This window comes from Arachis hypogaea, chromosome 3, assembly GCF_003086295.3.
Source record: "Arachis hypogaea cultivar Tifrunner chromosome 3, arahy.Tifrunner.gnm2.J5K5, whole genome shotgun sequence".
Lineage (NCBI taxonomy): Eukaryota > Viridiplantae > Streptophyta > Magnoliopsida > Fabales > Fabaceae > Arachis > Arachis hypogaea.
In genome coordinates, this window is record NC_092038.1 from 46,589,423 (window position 1) to 46,597,302 (window position 7,880).

A 7,880-nucleotide genomic window follows, 5' to 3' on the forward strand; every position below is an offset into this window, starting at 1 on the left:
CAAGCACATGGTTAGGGATAGCTTGATTTAGCCGCTTAGGCCAGGATTTTATTCCTTTGGGCCCTTATATCCATTAATGCTCAAAGCCTTGGATCCCTTTTACCCTTGCCTTTTGGTTTAAAGGGCTATTGGCTTTTTCTGCTTGCTTTTTCTTTTTCTTTCTTTTTCTTTTTTGCCATTTTTTTTTCGCAAGCTTTGTTATTCACTGCTTTTTCTTGCTTCAAGAATCAATTTTATGATTTTTCAGATTATCAATAACATTTCTCTTTTTTCATCATTCTTTCAAGAGCCAACAATTTTAACATTCATAAACTTCACTATCAAAATTATGTACTGTTCAAGAATTCATTCAGAAAACAAAAAGTATTGCCACCACATCAAAATAATCAAACTAATTTCAAGATAAATTTCGAAATTCAAGTACTTCTTGTTCTTTTGTAATTAGGCACATTTTTCATTTAAGAAAGGTGAAGGGTTCATAAGACATTCATAGCCTTAAGACATAGATACTAGACACTAATGATCATGTAATGAAGACACAAACATAAATAACACATAAAGTATAAAAATTGAACAATAGAAAGATAAGAACAAGGAAATCAAAGAACAAGTCTACCTTAGTGATGGCGGCTAGTTCTTCCTCTTGAAGATCCAATGGAATGCTTGAGCTCCTCTATGTCTCTTCCTTGCCTTTGTTGCTCTTCCCTCATGGCTATTTGATCCTTTCTAATTTCATGGAGAATAATGGAGTGCTCTTGGTGCTCCATCCTTAGTTGCTCCATATTGGAACTCAAATCTCCCAAAGAGGTATTGAGTTGCTCCCAATAGTTGTGTGGAGAAAAATGCATCCCTTGAGGCATCTCAGGGATTTCTTGATGAGGGACTTTCTCATGCTCTTGTTGAGGTCCATGAGTGGGCTCTCTTATTTGCTCCATCCTCTTTTTAGTGATGGGCTAGTCCTCTTCAATGAGGATATTTTCTCCTATGACAGCTCCAGCTAAATTGCATAGGTAACAGATGAGATGAGGAAAGGCTAACCTTGCCAAGGTGGAGGTTTTGTCAGCCACTTTGTAGAGTTCTAGAGATATGACCTCATGAACTTCTACTTCCTCTCCAATCATGATGCTATGGATCATGATAGCCCTATCTACAGTCACTTCGGATCGGTTCCTAGTAGGAATGATGGAGCGTTGGATGAATTCCAACCATCCTCTAGCCATGGGTTTAAGGTCACGCCTTTTCAATTGAACCGGCTTGCCTTTGGAGTCTCTTTTCCACTAAGCTCCTTCCACTCATATGTCCATGAGGACTTGGTCCAACCTTTGATCAAAGTTGACCCTTCTAGTGTAGGGGCGTGCATCTCCTTGCATCATTGGCAAGTTGAATGCCAACCTTACATTTTCCGGACTGCAATGTATTTCCCCCGAACCATTGTAAGCCAATTCTTTGGGTTCGGGTTCACACTTTGATCATGGTTTTTGCTGATTTATGCATTAGCATAGAACTCTTGAACCATTAAGATTCTGACTTATTGAATGGGGTTAGTGAGAACTTCCCAACCTCTTTTTCGAATCTCATGTCGGATCTTCGGATACTCATTCCTTTTGAGCATGAAAGGGACCTCAGGGATCACCTTCTTCTTGGCCACAACTTCATAGAAGTGGTCTTGATGGACCTTTGAGATGAATCTCTTCATCTCCCATGACTCAGAGGTGGAAGCTTTTGCCTTCCCTTTCCTCTTTCTAGAGGTTTTTCCGGCCTTAGGTGCCATAAATGGTTATGGAAACACAAAAAGCAATGCTTTTTCCACACCAAACTTAAAAGGTTTGCTCGTCCTCGAGCAAAAGAAGAAAAAAGGACGAAGAAGAAGAAGAAATGGAGGAGATGGAAAGTTATGAGTGGTTCGGCCAAGGGGGAGAAGAAGTGTTTGTGATGTGTGAATTTGAAGGATGGATGAGGGGTTTATATAGGAGTGGAAAGAGAGGGTAGGGTTCGTGTATTAGGGGGTGGGTTTGGGAGGGAAAGGATTTGAATTTGAATGGTGAGGTGGGTGGGGTTGTTGGGGAAGAGTGGGTGGAGGTGATTGGTGAAGAAGTGATGGGGAAGAGAAATGGAGGTGATTGGTGAGGGGTATTTGGGGATGGGTGTTATGGGAAGGTGTGAAGAAGAGAGAGATTAAGTTAAGGTAGGTGGGGATCCTGTAGGGTCCACAGATCCTGAGGTGTCAATGATTTCTCATCCCTGCACTGTTTTGGAGTGTAAACGCCCCTTTGAGTGCCAATCCTGGCGTTTAACGCCAGCTTTTCTTCCCTTTCTGGCGTTTAACGCCAGCTTGGTGCCATTTTCTTGCATTTAACGCCAGCTTGGTGCCCTTTTCTGGTGTTAAATGCCCAGAATGGTGCCAAACTGGGCGTTTAACGCCCATTCTGCTACCCTTACTCAACCACCAGGGTGTGCTATTTTCAATGCTATTTTTTATTTTTGCTTTTGTTTTTGTGACTCCACATGATCATCATCCTAAAGAAAACATAAAATAACAATGGAAAATAAAAATTCAACATAGATAAGTAAAAAATGGGTTGCCTCCCAACAAGCGCTTCTTTAATGTCAATAGCTTGATAGTGAGCTCTCATGGAGCCTCACAGATACTCAGAGCATGATGATGGCCTCTCAACACCAAACTTAGAGTTTAAATGTGGGGGCTCTGTTTGACTCTGTATTGAGAGAAGCTTTTCATGCTTCTTTTCCATGTGTACAGAAGGAGATCATTGAGCCTTAAACACAAGGTAGTCCTCATTCACTTAAAGGGCCAACTCTCCTCTGTCAACATCAATCACAGCTTTTGCTGTGGCTAGGAAGGATCTGTCAAGGATGATGGATTCATCCTTATTCTTCCCAGTGTCCAGGATTATGAAGTCAGCAGGGATGTAAAGGCCCTTAACCTTCACTAAAACATCCTCTACAAGTCCATAAGCCTGTTTCATGGATTTGTCTGCCATCTCTAGTGAGATTCTTGCAGCTTGTACCTCAAAGATTCCTAGTTTCTCCATTACAGATAGTGGCATGAGGTTTATGCCTGACCCCAGGTCACACAGAGCCTTCTCAAAGGTCATGGTGCCTATGGTACAGGGTATTAAGAATTTTCTGGGATCCGATTTCTTCTGAGGTAATGTCTGCCTAATCAAGTCATTCAGTTCATTGGTAAGCAAGGGGGGTTCATCCTCCCAAGTCTCATTACCAAATAACTTGGCATTCAGCTTCATGATTGCTCCAAGGTACTTAGCAACTTGCTCTTCAGTAATATCCTCATCCTCTTCAGAGGAAGAATACTCATCAGAGCTCATGAATGCAGAAGTAGGTTCAATGGAATCTCTATGGGCTCTGTATAAGCCTCAGATTCCCTTGGTTCTTCAAAGGGGAACTTCTTTTCGTTCAGAGGACATCCCATGAGATTTTTCTCACTGGGAATCACGTCCTCCTCACTCTCTCCAAGTTCGGCCATGTTGGTCATGGTTATGGCCTTACACTCTCTCTTGGGATTTTCTTCTGTATTGCTTAGGAGAGTGCTAGAAGGAGTTTCAGTAACCTTTTTACTCAGCTAACCCACTTGTGCCTTCAAATTTCTAATGGAGGATCTTGTTTCATTTATGAAACTTAGTGTGGTCTTAGATAGATCAGAGACTATGGTTGCTAAGCCAGAACGATTCTGCTCAGAGTTCTCTATCTGTTGCTGAAAAGATGATGGAAAAGGCTTGCTATTGCTAAACCTATTTCTTCTACCATTATTGTTGTTGAAGCCTTGTTAAGGCTTCTGTTGATCCTTCCGTGAGAAATTTGGATGATTTCTCCATGAAGGATTATGTGTTTCCATAGGATTTTCCCATGTAATTCACCTCTTCCATTGCATGGTTCTCAGGATCATAAGCTTCTTCTTCAGAAGATGCTTCTTTATTACTGCTAGATGCAGCTTGCAATCCAGTCAGATTCTGAAAAATCATATTGACTTGCTGAGTCAATAATTTATTCTGAGCCAATATGGCATTCAGAGTATCAATCTCAAGAACTCCTTTCTTCTGAGTTGTCCCATTGTTCACAGGATTTCTTTTAGAAGTGTACATGAACTGGTTATTTGCAACCATTTCAATGAGTTCCTGGGCTCTGCAGGCATTTTCTTTAGATGAATAGATCCGCCTGCAGAATGGTCCAATGACATCTTGGATAACTCAGACAGACCATCATAGAAGATACCTATGATGCTCCATTCTAAAAGCATGTCAGAAGGACACCTTCTGATCAATTGCTTGTATCTTTCCCAAGCTTCATAAAGGGATTCACCTTCCTTCAGTTTGAAGGTTTGAACTTCCACTCTAAGCTTACTCATCTTTTGAGGTGGAAAGAATTTAGCTAAGAAGGCATTGACCAACTTTTCCCAAGAGTTCAAGCTGTCTCTAGGTTGTGAGTTCAACCATATGCTCTGTCTCTTACAGCAAAAGGGAAAGGCATAAGTCTGTAGACTTTGGGATCAACTCCATTGGTCTTAACAGTGTCACAGATTTGCAAAAATTCAGCCAAGAACTGATGAGGATCTTCCAATGGAAGTCCATGAAACTTGCAATTCTGTTGTATCAGAGAAACTAATTGAGCCTTAAGCTCAATGTTGTTTGCTCCAATGGCAGGAATAGAGATGCTTCTCCCATAGAAGTCGGGAGTTGGTACAGTAAAGTCACCAAGCACCTTCCTTGCATTGTTGTTGTCGGGTTCGGCTGCCATGTCTCATTCTTTTTCGAAAACTTCTGTTAGGTCCTCTCCAGAGAATTGTGCTTTTGCTTCTCTTAGCTTCCTCTTCAGAGTCCTTTCAGGTTTAGGATCAGCTTCAACAATAATGCTTTTATCTTTGTTCCTACTCATATGAAAGAGAAGAAAACAAAGAAAGTATGGAATCCTCTATGTCACAATATAGGGACTCCTTGATGTGTCAGAGGAAAAGAAGAATAGAAGGATGAGGTAGAGAGAGAAATTTGAACTTATATAGAGGGAGGGGGTCCGATCTTATAGAGAAATTCCTTACTGGGCGTTTTGAACGCCCAACTTTTTCTCTGTGATTTCTCTGCTGTATGTTCTGAATCTTCAATTCTCTGTATTATTGACTTGAAAAGACATAATTTTGAATTTTTTTGAATTTTTAATGATGAGAGAGAAAACAACAGAATGAAATTAAACATGAAAAACTAAGATCAAAACAAGGAATGCATGCAAGAATACTTTGAATGTCAAGATGAACACCAAGAACACTTAGAAGATCATGATGAACATCAAGAGCATATTTTTGAAAATTTTTAAGAAAAGAAAGCCATGCAAGACACCAAACTTAAAAATTTTCATACTAGAGACACTAACAATTTGAGAATGCACATGAGAAACAACAAAAGACACAAAACAGGAGAATTTAAAGAGCAGACAAAGAAAATCGTCAAGAACAACTTGAAGATCAATGAAGAACACAAGAACATACTTTCGAAAAATGCAAGAAGAATAAAGACATGCAATTGACACCGAACTTAAAAATTGACACTAGACTCAAACAGAAAACACAAAAATATTTTTGATTTTACGATTTTATAAAATATTTTTTTTCAAAAATTATTTTGAAAATAAGAAACTCAAAAATTTTAATAAGAATTCTAGGAATCATGCAATGTTAGTCTAAAGTTTCAGTCTAAAAAGATTAGACATGACTAGCCAAGCTTCAGCAGGACATTACATACAACAGCCAAATTGATGGGAATCAACTAGCTCCTGTGATGATAAAAGCATCATCTGAAACTCTAGAATTCATTCTTAAAAATTCTGAAGAACAAAATAAATAAAAAAGGAAAATTACCTAATCTGAGCAACAAGATGAACCGTTAGTTATCCAAACTCAAACAATCCCCGGCAACAGTGCCAAAAACTTGGTACACGAAATCATGATCTCACACACTTTCTTCACAACTCCGCGTAGCTGACCAGCAAGTGCACTGGGTCGTCCAAATAATACCTTTTTCGAGTTCAGGGAGGTCAGAATCCAACAGCATCTGTAGTCCTTTTTTAGCCTCTGAATCAGATTTTTGCTCAAATCCCTCAATTTCAGCCAAAAAATACCTGAAATCACAGAAAATCACACAAACTCATAGTAAAGTCCAGAAATGTGATTTTTGCATAAAAATAATAATTATATACTAAAAACTAACTAAATCATACTAGAAACTACCTAAAAACAATACCAAAAAGCGTATAAATTATCTGCTCATCAAAGAAATGGGCGAGAAATACAAGTTTCTTACCATTTTGCTCGAAAGAATTGAAGAGAATTTTGAGACAAACATGTGACCATTGACGGCTTGTCAATCGGAGCTCCAAATTGAAAGTTATGATTGATTGAAAATTGGAAGTGGGTTACGCATGTTAACTCTCTTCTTCAATGTACTTCTAATGAAGTAATGAGGAAGAAAAAGGCTGAGTCATGTTTAATAAGCGGGCCTTGGGCCCGGTTTGGACCCAGTCCAACTGGTTCGGTCTGTTGGCCTAATTTTGGGTCAAAATCTTTAAAATTACTGTTAAAATTCATATTTTTAATATTTCTACTCATCTAGATTATAAAAATTTAATTTTCTAATTTCTTTGAATAATAATTAATTTATTGGCTAATATTTATTTATTTTGCGGGGTTTACATAATGTGGTGTTATATTTAGTGGTATTAGAGAGGTTCGTTCTAGTGAGCCTAAGGGATGGACTGATTGTGCTCCATTACACACTCTAGGCTGTCTGAGTTTTCTTTCGTGCTATTTAGGTTATCTATTTGATATGCATATCATGCTTGTTTGTGAGTACTTTTGGGATAATTGAAGCACTGAACTTGAGATATTGAGACTGATCACCTTGATATCGATTGTTTGGTGTGGACAGAAAACCCAAATGGCGCCTTGCAGGTAAACTCGACCACGTACCCAGGGAGAGAGTGAGGGTAATCCATCAGTTGATAACCATGCCGAGTTTATGGCGGCAATGACTAACCTAGCCACTGCGATACAAGCAAACGCTGTTGCGACTACACATGCCATAGAGAGAATGGGACAAGGAAACATAAATGGAAATGGAAATAGAGAAGGGGAGAGAACAACTTGGGAGGTGCTCCAATGACGCTAGTTGCCTTTCTCAAAGTTAACCTGCCGACTTTCAGAGGCACAACAAATCCTACGGAAGCTGATAACTGGTTTCGAGCCATGTAACGTGCACTGCAGGCTCAGCATGTCTCAGCTACCTAGTTTGTGGAATTCGTGACTTATCAGTTGATGGAAGAGGCTCAGCATTGGTGGTAAAAAGAGTACCAACTGCTACAACATCCGAATGCAGATATCCCTTGGAAAGTGTTTCAGACGACCTTTTATAAGAAGTATTTTCCAGAATCAGTAAGGGAGGCTAGATAGTTGGAGCTTATGCAGCTGAAGCAGGGTTCTCTGTCTGTGGCTGAGTATAGAAGCAAGTTCGAGGAACTCTGTAGATTTTTTAGGATTTGTCAGGGTGATCCCGAGTCCTACGAAGGTTGAAAATGCATCAAGTACCAAGGAGGCCTCAAGGATGACGTCATGACTGTTGTGGCTCCTTTGGAGATAAGAAGGTTCTCAGAGCTAGTAAACATGGCGAGGATTGTAGAGGACGACGCCAAGAAGATAGCTGTGGTGAGAGATAATCATGATGGTACCAACAACCGTGGTCATGGGGATTAGTTTCAGTCGAGGGGACAAAGCTTCAAGAGAGATGGACATACTCCTCATCATATTCAAGGTCAAGGGAACTTCAGAAGAAACAACAATGCTCAGTTTCTCCCGACGAGGGAAA

General features: G+C 39.8%; 1 non-coding gene across 1 annotated transcript; it reads left to right on the forward strand.

Annotated features, from left to right (window-relative positions):
- The first annotated feature begins 4,267 nt into the window (after positions 1 to 4,267).
- Positions 4,268 to 4,375, forward strand: LOC112793439 (small nucleolar RNA R71). The gene has a single exon (XR_003198130.1). It is a non-coding gene; the product is annotated as a small nucleolar RNA R71 (small nucleolar RNA).
- Positions 4,376 to 7,880: the final 3,505 nt, after the last annotated feature.